Source organism: Manihot esculenta, chromosome 2 (assembly GCF_001659605.2).
Source record: "Manihot esculenta cultivar AM560-2 chromosome 2, M.esculenta_v8, whole genome shotgun sequence".
In the NCBI taxonomy this organism is placed as follows: domain Eukaryota; kingdom Viridiplantae; phylum Streptophyta; class Magnoliopsida; order Malpighiales; family Euphorbiaceae; genus Manihot; species Manihot esculenta.
The window spans coordinates 30737912-30751441 of record NC_035162.2 but is presented as its reverse complement, the minus strand read 5'-3'; positions in this window follow the sequence as shown (position 1 = coordinate 30751441).

Below are 13530 nucleotides of genomic sequence, written 5' to 3'. Positions count from 1 at the left end.
GCGCAGATTGTATTGCAAGAGGCAAGTGGTGCGCAGTCATTGAATGCAGAAGGGAAAGTGCATCTGTCTAATCTTTTTCTTTTTAGGCGGAGCCTTCGTTTGAATTTTGAATTCTGAATGCAGAAGAGGAAGAGCATCTCCTTGAGATCTTGCTGCCTAAACAGGAAGATATGACTGCTGCAGTGTGTGCACATTTTTAAACAAAGAAAGAAAGATCTGCGATTTGAATTGCAAATAATTTTCTGACTGAGCTTTTCTTATTTGCTTTTGCCTCTGCACTTTCCTCATTTGAAGACTTCCCTTTTTTTGAAAACTTGCCTTATTTGCAAACTTTCCTTTCTTGGCATATGTTCTAAATAAGGCAGGAAAGATTCTGCAGTTCGAATTTCGGATAGTTTGCTGACTGTGCTTTCTGACACTTTCCTTATTTGGCACTTTCCATATATGAAAACTTTCCTTATTTAGAACTTTCCATATATGAAAACTTTCCTTTTCTGGAACTTTCCATATTTGGCACTTTTTGGCAGTTTTAAGAGCATTTTCTCTGGAATGTCTCTTTACACCTAAAATCTGCAAAACATGATTAAAACCACAAAATTAGGCAGAAAAGGTGCAAATAAACATCATTAATATCATGATTAAGTGGGCTAAAATATGCTCTGTCAAATACCCCCACACCTACCCTTTTGCTTGTCCTCAAGCAAACAAACATAGTCAAACAAACTCTCTTTGCTTTGATCCTTTATGTCCACTTAAGCTCTTACTCTAGACCCCTATTTTGAAGCATTGCAATAAAGAATATATGCATCAAGGTTACTCACCTTTTTCCTTGTTTCCCTTTACTTACCATGGCTAGGATTGGTTTTCCTCAAGAGAGAGATCATACATGCACATTTCATTTGTTAAATTAAAGACATGTTCTAGCTTTCAGAGTGACTTGCCCTTACCTTGAAGTACTTTATTCAGCCTTTTTGCACTTTAAACTTGCTTAAAAAAGTCACCAACCTTTTGACGTGAAGGTACATATTGGTGATACCCACCCCCAGTTACTCAGTTGGTCACCTGTCCAAGTGGCTACTAGCTTTGTTCATAGTCTTTTGACCATTGGAACAGTTTTCAATTTGTGCTTATGAAGTCTAGGCCTTTTCTGAATTTATTTTTCTCAATGATTTGGGCAAATCAACACCAATTGCTAACACAAGTCACATTAAGTTTATTCACACATCAATCAATTCATTCTCTCAAATGAGTGTCATCAATATATTTTTCACCATGGCAAGCTCAAAGATCCAATTCAAAGGCAATTCCCAAACATGAATACATCTCATTGCAATTGATTCAACATAGGTTTAAAGAGTTATCACATCAATGGGGTCATGGAAAGAAAGCTCATCCAATATAGTTCATCAGTTTGAGTAAAGCAAATCAAAAAGATGATTGTGGATGTGTGTGTTATTGAAAGCAAAAAAATGAAAAAATTTAAAAACTGTGGCTAAATAATCTGAAAGAAACGCAAAGCATGAATCTGAAAGGAAATCTGAAAGCAAAAAAAAAAAAACGCAATCTGAAAGCAAGCTAACGCAAACTGAAGGGAAGAATTGAAAGCAAAAATGCAACTGAAAGGGAAAAATGTGGCAAAAACGCAAAAAATTAAAATGCCGTACCCCCACACCTAAATCATGCATTGTCCTCAATGTGTAAAAAAACATAAAAGAACAAAGAAACTGATTACTTCCCTTGGGTGTGGTTGGCAGGGTGCGATGAGCCTATTCAGAGTGAGTGACGAACAGGTGTTCGTCTGGAAAGTCCTCCTTGACTGGACATGGCACAGAGCTGGAGGGAAATCGGCTGAGGTGGTCGGCCACCAGATTCTCTTTCCCTTTCTTATCTCGGATCTCAAGGTCAAATTCTTGCAACAACAAGATCCAACGAATGAGTCTCTGTTTTGATTCCTTTTTCTTGAGCAGGTATCGCAAGGCAGCATGGTCAGAATAGATGGTGACCTTAGTCCCCAAAAGGTATGGTCTGAACTTCTCTAAGGCAAACACAACAGCTAGGAACTCTTTTTCTGTTGTTGAGTAGTTGCTTTGGGCGGCATCCAGTGTGCGGGAAGCGTATTGGATCACATGGGGTGAGTTCCCCACACGTTGCCCCAAGACTGCCCCCACAGCATAATTGCTCGCATCACACATGATCTCAAAGGGCAAGCTCCAGTCAGGAGCCTGAATGATTGGACCGGTAACAAGCAGTTATTTTATCAAGTCAAAGGCTCTCTTACAACCAGCATCAAAATCAAAAGTGACATCTTGTTGGAGCAACCTGCATAAAGGCAATGTGATTTTAGAGAAATCCTTTATAAATCTCCTATAGAACCCTGCATGACCAAGGAAAGAGCGAATCTCTTTAACATTAGTGGGGTAGGGTAGATCTTTGATGGTGTTCACCTTTGCTTTGTCTACTTCAATGCCTTTAGCTGAGACAACATGGCCTAAAATCAAACCTTGGTTCACCATAAAGTGGCATTTTTCATAGTTCAAAACAAGATTTGATTCAATACATCTCTGTAGGATCTTTTCAAGGTTAGCAAGGCATTCTTCAAAAGAGTTGCCATATACTGTAAAATCATCCATAAATACCTCAATGATTTTCTCAACGTAGTCAGAAAATATGCTCATCATACATCACTGAAAGGTGGCTGGAGCATTGCAAAGTCCAAAGGGCATTCTTCTGAAGGCGAAAGTGCCAAAGGGACAGGTGAACGTTGTCTTTTCCTGATCTTCTGAGGCCACTGGAATCTGGTAAAAACCTGAATAACCATCAAGACAACAGTAGTGGGACTTACCTGTGAGTCTCTCGAGCATCTGATCAATGAAGGGCAAAGGAAAGTGATCTTTCCTCGTGGCTGCATTTAGTTTTCTATAATCCATGCAAACTCTCCATCCATTCTGAACTCTAGTCGAGATAAGTTCCCCTTCAGTGTTTGGCACAATGGTGATCCCAGTTTTCTTAGGAACCACATGCACAGGACTTACCCATTTGCTATCAGAGATAGGGTAGATGATACCTGCATCTAGAAGCTTGATTATCTCCTTTTTCACTACCTCCATCATGGGTGGATTCAGCCTTCTTTGAGCATCTCTGACTGGCTTGCATTCTTCCTCGAGGTGTATCTTATGCATGCATGTAGTGGGGGAGATACCTTTGATGTCATCCATGGTCCAACCCATGGCTTGCTTGTGCTTTCTCAATACTTTCAGGAGGCTTTCTTCTTCGAGTTGGCTCAATTGATTAGACACGATTACTGGAAGTGTCTTTCCGGCTCCTAAGAATGCATATTTCAAGTGACTCGGAAGAGGTTTCAGATCTGATTCGGAAGTTCCCTGTTCTGTTGTCTATTGTCCGGCTGAACTAGATTCTGCTTGTTGCACATGGACTGTCTGCAGTGGAGCTGGAGGTGCAAGGTGTTGCGATGGAAGCTGAAGAGGTGCCGATTGAGGTGTTGAGGAGTTCGGCGGCCGAAAGCTTGTGGGGCTCGGCGGCCGAAGGTTGGTGAAGTTCGGCGGCCTAAAGACGCCTCTTTGCGGAAGCTGAAAGGTCTTCTGCGATTGGTTCTGCAGTCCTTTCTGAAGTGGTGCGATTTTCACCTGTACTTCCTGCAGTGGTCTGCAGCTCAGCTGTTGAATGCTGCAGACGGTTTCTGTCAATTTCGGCTCTTCATTTTTCAGATTAGATTCCCTACAAAAGTCATGGTTTAGCACATCATCATGATTCTCATTAAATATCTCCTGACTCAAACAATCAATCACGTCTAAACCATAAACAGGGGACAAATCATGGGGAAATTTCATAGCATCATAGACATTAAATTTAATCACTTCCCCTTCAAATTCCATGGTCAAGGTGCCATCATGCACATCTATTTTGGTTCTGGCAGTGCTCAAGAAGGGACGTCCAAGAAGGATGTCTGAAGAGGTGCTGCAGTGGTCTTCCTTAGTGTCAATCACATAAAAGTCTGCTGGGAAGACAAGCTCATCTACTTGCACTAGAACATCTTCGAGCACTCCTTTTGGGTATACCATAGATCTGTCAGCTAGTTGAATCACAACTCTAGTGTCTTTCAGTGCACCTGCATTCAAAGAATTGTAAATGGAAAGGGGCATAACATTTATGGATGCACCAAGATCACACATAGCCTTCTTAATCCCAACATTCCCTATCTTGCAAGAAATTGCAAACATGCCCTTATCTCTACATTTAGTTGGGAGTTCTCTCTTAATGACAGCAGTAACAACTTCTCCTACACTTACCTTTTCCCTCTCTGCGAGCTTCCTTCTGTTGGTACATAATTCTTTCAGAAATTTTGTGTACCTGGGAATTTGCTTAACAGCATCTAGCAGAGGTATGTTGATCTGTACCTTTCTAAAGGTGTCAAGGATCTCCCTTTCTTCTTTTTCTTTCTGTGCTTTTTCAAATCTCTTTGGAAAAGGAGGTGAGATCTGAAAACGTACCTGGGGATCTTCTTTTTGCGCAGATGGTGTCTCAGTTTGCGCATGAGGATGGCTAGCTGGCTCAGGTGGAGGTGGCGCAGGAATGGTTTCAGTTGAAACCTCTGATTCTTGTGCAGGAATGGTTTCTGGCTCATCAGTCTTGGAATCTTGAAGCTCTTTCCCACTTCTCAATGTAATAGCATTCACATTCTCTCTAGGGTTGTCTTCTGCTTGAGAAGGTAACTTCCCTTGAGTGCCGGATCTGTTCATTGCGGATGTCAATTCCTCGATCTGCAGTTGCATCATTTGCATCATTTGCATCATCTTTGCCATTTCGCCAGAGGCAAGATCTGAAATTGTAGGTGCTGGTTGGGCCTGATTCCTCTGGTAGTGCTGATTGTTTGTCTTGGCATAGCTGAAATTGGGGTGGTCTCTCCAACCTGGATTATAGGTGTTAGAATAGGGATCACGCCTTACCTGGTTGTTATATCCTCCAATTGCATTGACGTCCTGGTAGTCTTCCTGAGGTGTAGGACATTGATCAGTTGGGTGTCCCGCATAGGGACATAAACCACATGGCCGAGGCTGCTGAGGCTGTTGGGCTTGCTGAACTTGTTGAGCTTGGCTAAGGATGAATTTTTCCACAAGACAAGTTAGTTTTGAAATTTGAGAATCAGAATTGGGTGTACTTACCTCATAGATTCCTCTTTGCATTTGCCTTTCTTCCCCATATTGCCTAGATGAGGCTGCAAGAGTGGAAATCAGTTCCCTCATCTCCCTAGGCGTCTTGTCTTTAATGGATCCCCCACAGGCTACATCAATGTATCTCCTTTCTGATGATGACAATCCTCCATAGAAGAACTGCATAAGGGACCTGTCTGACATATCATGTTGTGGGAAACTTGTACAAAGTCTTTCAAACCTTTCCCAATAATCATACAAATCTTTAGTCGGTTTCTGTTTTATGCTAGTGATTTCTCTTATTATGCCAATTGATTTAGATGTTGGGAAATATTTGTTCAAAAAAGTTTGAGCCATTTCTTCCCAAGAATTTATAGATCCAGGTGGCAAATAAAATAACCAATCTTTAGAATGATCATCAAGAGAGAAAGGAAAAGCTCTTAATCTAACCTGATCTTCAGTAATTCCTTGAGGTCTCATGGATGAGCAAATAATGGCGAATTCCTTCAAGTGCTTGTGTGGGTTTTCATTTTCTAATCCTCTAAATTTAGGGAGAATATGAATCAAACCTGTTTTGAGCTCAAAAGGAACGGTGAGAGGTGGATAGTTGATACACAGAGGTGCTTGGTCGCCTATGGGGGCTGCCCATTCTCCCATGGTTCTTCCTCTTGGCTCTGGGGCCCTTACGACTAGATTTTCTTGAGGTATTTCCTCACGGACAGCATGTTCAGCATTGGCAGCAGGTGGTGCCACGTTTTCAGCCATTTCAGATGGTTCAGGATGCGTTGGAGTGGTTTCAGGAGGCTGATCTGCGATTGGGAGGTGTCTTTGCGCGGATTCGGATTGCGCAGTCTCCAAATGTGTACCTGTTTGCTTACCTAGTCTCCTGATTGTGCGCTCAATTTCTGGATCGTAAGGTAGGATTTCCTCGCGTCCAGATCTGGTCATAAAAGAAAAATAAACAAGTTAGAACAATTCCCCGGCAGCGGCGCCAATTTTGACAGAGCGGTTGTCGAAGCCGGTCAAAATAATCAATTCAATTGCCAACAATAATAAAACTGTAGACAGTGGTGAAAGGATCGTATCCACAGGGAATTGATACTTATTTACCTTCCTTGAGTAGACCAAATTAAAAAGAGCAGAAAAGAAAAGAAAGTGCAAGTGCATGTAAAGTAAAAATGGGGGGGTTTTGAGATTGATTTGATTAAACTAATGTAAAGAGCAATTAAAAAGAAAGCAGTTGGCAAATTAAGGGTAAAACAATGATGGTAAAAGCTCTAGTTGAAGATTCAGATTCACTTTAGTTGATGGGATTGATCATTGACTCATATGTTCCTTTGTTAATTCAATAAATTGGCCATGGAGATTGAAGAAGCTTCTCACATCCATTGTCTCTCTTCAAGATTAAATCAATTAGGGAAAGTCCTCCAATTAATTACTAATTAACAATTGCCAAAGAACGTCTTTGAGGCTTAGGCCTTTTACAATAGTTAATTGCATAAAGATATGGAGAGAACCAATTCTAGTCACCCACATGCATGGAGACAACACTAGATCATGCAATTTCCTTGGTAGTGCACCAAGTGTTCTTATGGTTGAACAAATCAAGCAATTTCGGACTTAAAATCATTCAAACCAACAATATATTACCTTGCAATAAAAATCAATGGAGATCTTAAATAACAAAGCAATAATGTCCTTAAGCATGAAATCACAAGAATACTGAATAACCAAAAGATAAACAATGTAGTCCAAGTCTCTCAATCCACAATACAACTAAAGCTTCACTATTTCTTCAACTAGAATGAAAGAGTTTCAGCCACTCATGGCTGAAACAAAAACCATAAAGAAAGGTAGAAGAAGAGAAGAAGAAGCCAAATGTGGTGAGGCGCGGCCTTGCTTGATCCGGATGAGAAGGAGAAGATGAGTCTGAAAGTGTCTGAATTCGTGGCTGCCAAAGAGAGCACCTTTTTATAGAGTTTTGGTTCTGCCTAGGTCTTCCTAATTAGTGTAGAGGCTGCCCAAGGTGCTGCCCAAACACAACTTGCTGCCCAAGTTATTGCAGAAGAGGAAGATGGAGAGAATCAAGGCTTTCAGATGGAAGGTGGCGCGCAGATGGTGTTCAGAATAGGAAAGGAGCGTACCTTATGCCTGAAAAGGAAGGAAGAGCGATCCATGGATGCCAATAGAGGAAGAAAAATCGTGGCTTGCTCTGCAGGGGAGAGAGATGCGCGCGGATGGAGCAGAATAGGAAGTAGGCGCGCAGATCCGGATTGCAGAAGAGATAGGCGTGCGGATGCTTCTGAATAGGAAGTAATTGCTGTCCAAACTTCCTATTTAGATGGAGCCTTTTTTGAATTATGAATCTGGACTGAATAAAGGCCAAGTGCGTTGAGATCTCCTTCCTGAATAGGGAGTGGCGCGCAGATTGTGTTGCAAGAGGCAAGTGGTGCGCAGTCATTGAATGCAGAAGGGAAAGTGCATCTGTCTAATCTTTTTCTTTTTAGGCGGAGCCTTCGTTTGAATTTTGAATTCTGAATGCAGAAGAGGAAGAGCATCTCCTTGAGATCTTGCTGCCTAAACAGGAAGATATGACTGCTGCAGTGTGTGCACATTTTTAAACAAAGAAAGAAAGATTCGCGATTTGAATTGTAAATAATTTTCTGACTGAGCTTTCCTTATTTGCTTTTGCCTCTGCACTTTCCTCATTTGAAGACTTCCCTTTTTTTGAAAACTTGCCTTATTTGCAAACTTTCCTTTCTTGGCATATGTTCTAAATAAGGCAGGAAAGATTCTGCAGTTCGAATTTCGGATAGTTTGCTGACTGTGCTTTCTGACACTTTCCTTATTTGGCACTTTCCATATATGAAAACTTTCCTTATTTAGAACTTTCCATATATGAAAACTTTCCTTTTCTGGAACTTTCCATATTTGGCACTTTTTGGCAGTTTTAAGAGCATTTTCTCCAGAATGTCTCTTTACACCTAAAATCTGCAAAACATTATTAAAACCACAAAATTAGGCAGAAAAGGTGCAAATAAACATCATTAATATCATGATTAAGTGGGCTAAAATATGCTCTGTCAGCAGCCGAAGCCATGTTCGGCTGCCGAACCTGCCTGTGGTGGCATGTTTTGGCCGCCTAAACTCGCCCCCGAAAGTTAGACTTTCGGCTTTGGAAGGGACTTTCGGCCGCCGAAGGTGTCGCTGAAGGTGCATGACTTTCGGATCTGGAAAGGGGTTCGGCCGCCGAAGGTGCCACCGAAAGTGCCCTGTTCAGCCTTCCTTTGCATGTTTTCTATGATTGTTTTATGGTATTTTAAGGGGGTTTTGGGGAGATGTTTAGAGTCTTGTTAGTGAATGTTTGGTCCCTCATTTGAGTCCACCTGTGTAGGTTCAAACCCGAGGAACCGAGGACCCCAGCAGTGAGATAGCTGCTTCAGAGTCTTTCCAGAGTCAGCCTGAGGTGAGTAGAATGGATCTTTATATTTCAAAGTAATTAAATTTTTAGCATGTTTATGCATCACGAATGCCATGATATATACTAGGTTGTGTGCATTAGAATTCACGAATATGATGCATTGCATTAATTATTGTTGATGTGGATGGATATTTGATGATCCATTAGTCGTCGATATGATATGAGATGGTATAGTACGGAAGTCCAGGTCGAGGCCCATTCTACGCCCCTTGCACATTGGAATGTTATGTTATGTTATGTTAAGGGAAAGACCAGTGGCCCATTCTATGCCCTGGCACTATTGGAATGTGTAGAGGGCTATTGGTGACAAGTCCATCCTTGATGTGAATTGTTTGTGATGTGATGCATTCCATGAAAGCGTATGTTTTAATATACTATTTTACTATTCTGCTCACTGGGCTCTAGTAGCTCACCCCTTTCCCTTAACCCCCAGGTTTGCAGGTTCGGGATAGACTAGGATGTTAGCAAGAGTAGAGGTTCTATGGATGTAATAGTTAGATGTGGACATGAGAAAATAATGAAAGACGATGTAATGTAAAGTATTATATTTAAATGTTATGAGGTTTAGTATTGTGCTTGGCCCTAATGTTATGTAAATCCCCTTTTGTACATGATCGTTATAAAATGTTTTAATGTTAAGAAATGTTAGACCAAGCTTGATGTATGATATGATGTCCCACTAGAGCATTTGATGAGGGCTCTTGTGTGGGGTTTTATGTGTATGATTATGGTGCATGCACAGGTCAAGCTTGGTCAATAAAAGGTTTAAAATTTTTATGTATATGTATGATCATGTATGAGATTTATCAGGTATGTCAGGTTGTATGTTAGGCTTGCTACAGGTCCCGGCGACCTTAAGTCGATCTGGATCCTAGCGCCGGTAGCGGTCCGATTTCGGGTCGTTACACAAAGGGTCAGAGAAAGAAGCTTGAAGGTAGGAGATCTGGCCCTGCGAAACCTAGAAGCTACAGGAAAGAGAGCGGCGGTAGGAAAGCTGGCGCCGACCTGGGAGGGTCCCTTCAGAATATCAAAAGTGGTCAAGCCAGGGGTATATCGAATCGAGGACATGCAGGGAAACCCCGAGCCTCATGCCTGGAATATCCAACATTTAAAAAGGTACTTTCTCTGAGATAGTATTAAATGTAAAAAGAATGACTGTATTTTAAAGCGTGGTAATAAAATAGACGTTGTTATCGTCCAAATCCTCCATTTACCATAACTTACATTGAAAGAAATAGAGAAGAAACATAAAACAGGTACAAATGCGCAAGGCCTTAAAGAGGTAGGTGACTGGAATCCCCAAGATCTCCTAGCACCACATGACCGGGATCCCCAAGATCTCCCGGCGTCGCATGACTGGGATCCCCAAGATCTCCCAGCACCACATGACCGGGATCTCCAAGATCTCCCGATGCCACATGACCGAGATCCCTAAGATCTCACGGTATCACATGACCGGGATCCCCAAGATCTCCCGGCACTAAAAAACAGAGCTGAAAAGACAAAAGCAACGTAAAGCCAAAAGTACCAACTTGAGACACGCAAATATAAGCCCAGAAAAGCAAGCAAGAAAAGGGTCGAACTCAGAAAGCTCAAGGGCAAACTAAAGCTACAAGCCTCCTAGGACCCAAGAGGAGATCTAAGACATAAGCAGACAAGGCCCCAGCATCGGTTCCTATCAGAATAGAACTAAGAATAAAAAGGCTAGCCCTGCACATCACTTCAAAAGGTACATGAACCATCTCACTTTGGTTATATACATGTTATACATCTGAGCTCGCATTGTGGACGAGTCAACAAAATGAAAAATAAAAAGAATGCCTGTACGAGGTTGTAAAGACTCGTAAGTTGGAAGTTCAATCAATTGTTAAAAACCGAACTCATGATGAAGACCTGGTATGTTTGAACCATGCGAGAGATTAATTAAATGCATAGCTTAAAAATTTTTTAAGGCAGATCCAGTTCGGAAAAGGCCTGCAGATAAAAGTGCCCTTGTGAAATTGAAAAAGTTTATAAGTTGGAAGCCAAGTCTCTTGCTAAATTTCCGGCCCTGATTAGCTTAGAGCAAGAAACAGAGGATAGTGTAGTCGATTCCTTGGAAATATTATTGGGCATAGCTTAAGTGTTTTATTCTTAAGTCTTTAATAAATTAAACAAGTTGGGCTTTTAACAGGTTAAAATAGCTCGATGAAGCAGGAAAAATAAACGAAAGAAAAAATAACTTAAGTATAAATATAAAGCAAGAAATAACCCAAGAAGTGATCAGAAGACAAAAGAGAATTTCATTAAAAGAAAAGTGTATTACAGCTTATTTTAAACACCTACTCTACTGAAGGAAAAACCGTCCTTAGAGGACTTACATGCCTAGGTTGTAACAGCCCGGATACCGGACCGCTACCGGCGCTAGGATTCAGATCGACTTAAGGTCGCCGGAACCCATAGCAAGCCTACTGTGAACTCTGTGTACCTGATAAATCCCATATATGATCATACATTTCCATAAAAATTTTGAATTTTATCATTCACCAAGCTTGACCTGTGCATGCACTATCCTGTAAACATCAAACCCCATACTGAGCTCTCATCATATGCTCTAGATGGGTCATCATCATACATCAAGCTTGGATCTCATCATAATACATCATAAAGCATGACATAAGGATCATATACAAAGGGATTTAAACATATTCTAGGGCCAAGCACAATACTAACTCAATATACATTACATGACTTTTACATGATCTCTTTGTACATTACATGTCCACTACTCTATACTATTACACTTAGACTTTACCCTTGCCGTTCCTCTGCCTTCTCTATGGCCCTGAAAACATGGGGTTAGGGAGAGGGGTGAGCTACTAGAGCCCAGTGAGCAGAACAATAAAAACATTTAAAACATGCTATCATGAAATGCGTCACATCACAATCAAATCACATCACGGACGGACTGACCCAAAAATCCCTCTGCTATGTGCCCGGCCCTCAAAGGAGCTCCTCAGGAGTTCTGTTACATGCATATAATCTTTGTGCCCTGTAATACCCTGTTAGAGTCCGGCATCGGAATTCTACTTTTCGGTGGAGTCCGGGATGTCGGACGTCTCGAGAAGGATTAGAATTATGTTTTTCTTCAATGTTTTGATATGTTCATTAAGTTTTATGCATAAGGAAATGAGTTTTGAGTGAAATGAACCAAGGCAGAAAAGCCAGGTTCGGCCGCCGAACATGCATGGCTTTCGGTTTCACGTGTGGCCGCCGAAGGTGGTCTGGCCAGCCACCTATAAATGGCCCTCAGTCGGTTGAAGCGGTCAGAGCACCGTTTCTTTTATCTTCTGAGGTGAAACCCTGTCCTTTGTGCATTTTCTTTCATGTTTTCATTAACTCATGCAACGATTTGATTAGTTTTCATGATTATTTGAAGGTTTTAAGCTAAAAACTCAAAGTTTGAAGTTTGGAGAGTTTGAAGGCAAGTTGCTCCAAAACTCCACGTTAGGATCGTTCATCTTCTTGATTTCAAGCGGTACGTGAAGATCCTGAGCTTGTTTTTATATTTTCTGAAGGTTTTATGGGGTTTATGGAGAGAGTTGCATGCATAGGGTGAAAAGAGCGTTTTTGATGATTTTATGTGTACAGCTTGTTTCTGTGTTGTTTGTGTTGTGTGTTTGGGGTTTTTAGGTAGTTTTTGACCCCTTTGAGCATATACATGAGTGTATGCAAGTGGAGAAAGTGAGGTGTTTGAGTTGGAGAGGGTTTTGTGCATTTGGCGAAGAGGAAGGGCAAGTTTCTGCCCTGCTGATGAACTCAGGTTCGGCCGCCGAAGGTACATTCGGCCGCCGAACCCCTGAAGAGGTGTGAGGAGGTGGCTTCAGCTGCCCAAGCTTGCCCCCGAGCTTTTGGACTTTCGGCTCTAGAGGGAAGTTCGGCCACCGAAGGTGCCGCCGAAGGTTAGAGACTTTCGTCTCTGGAGTGCCTTTTGGCCTCCGAAACTTGCCCCCGAAAGGGTTCGGCAGCCGAAAGTGGAAGTTCGGCCGCCGAAGGTGCTTGAGTTTCGTCTCTGGAGAGGACTTTCGGCCGCCGAACCTGCTGCCGAAAGTGTTCTGTCCAGCCTTCTCTTGCATGCTTTGCATGGCTAGTTGAGTGAGTTTAAGGGGATTCTTGGGGAGGTTAATAGAGTTATTCATAAGCTAGTTTGGTCCCTCATTTGAGTCCATCTGTATAGGTACAGACCAAAGGAACCAGAGAGAGCAGCAGTGAGTACTGCACCAGAGTTTACAGAGCCTGCAGAATCAGTCAGTCCAGATAGCCAGAAGTGAGTGGAACTAAACTTAAGTCTTTTATTGAACTTGCACAATGGAATGTTTTAGCATATCTCATGCATCATGATTATGCCATAGGTTGATTGCATTAGTATCCACGAATATGTTGCATTGCATAATTAGTTGTTGATGTGGGTAAATGCTGAATGATCCAATAGTCTCAGACAGGAAGTCCAGGAGCCTCTGACTACGCCCTGGCAGGTATAGTAAAGACCAGGAGCCTTTGACTACGCCCTGGCAGTTATAGTAAAGACCAGGAGCCTTTGACTACGCCCTGGCAATGGTAAGTACAGAGGTGTTATATACACATATACATATATGACAGGAAGACCAGGTGCTCGATTCTACGCCCTGGCACAGAGTTACTGGGACTATGTGGTGACAGGTTTACTCTTGATGTGGTTTGACTGTGTTATGACGCATTCCATGAGATCATATTTTTATGACTTGTTTTACTGTTCTACTCACTGGGCTATAGAGCTCATCCCACTCCCTTAACCCCAGTTTTGCAGGTTCAGTATACCGTGTACAGGGACAGTCCAGCAGAGGACAGAAAGAGTAAAGAGAT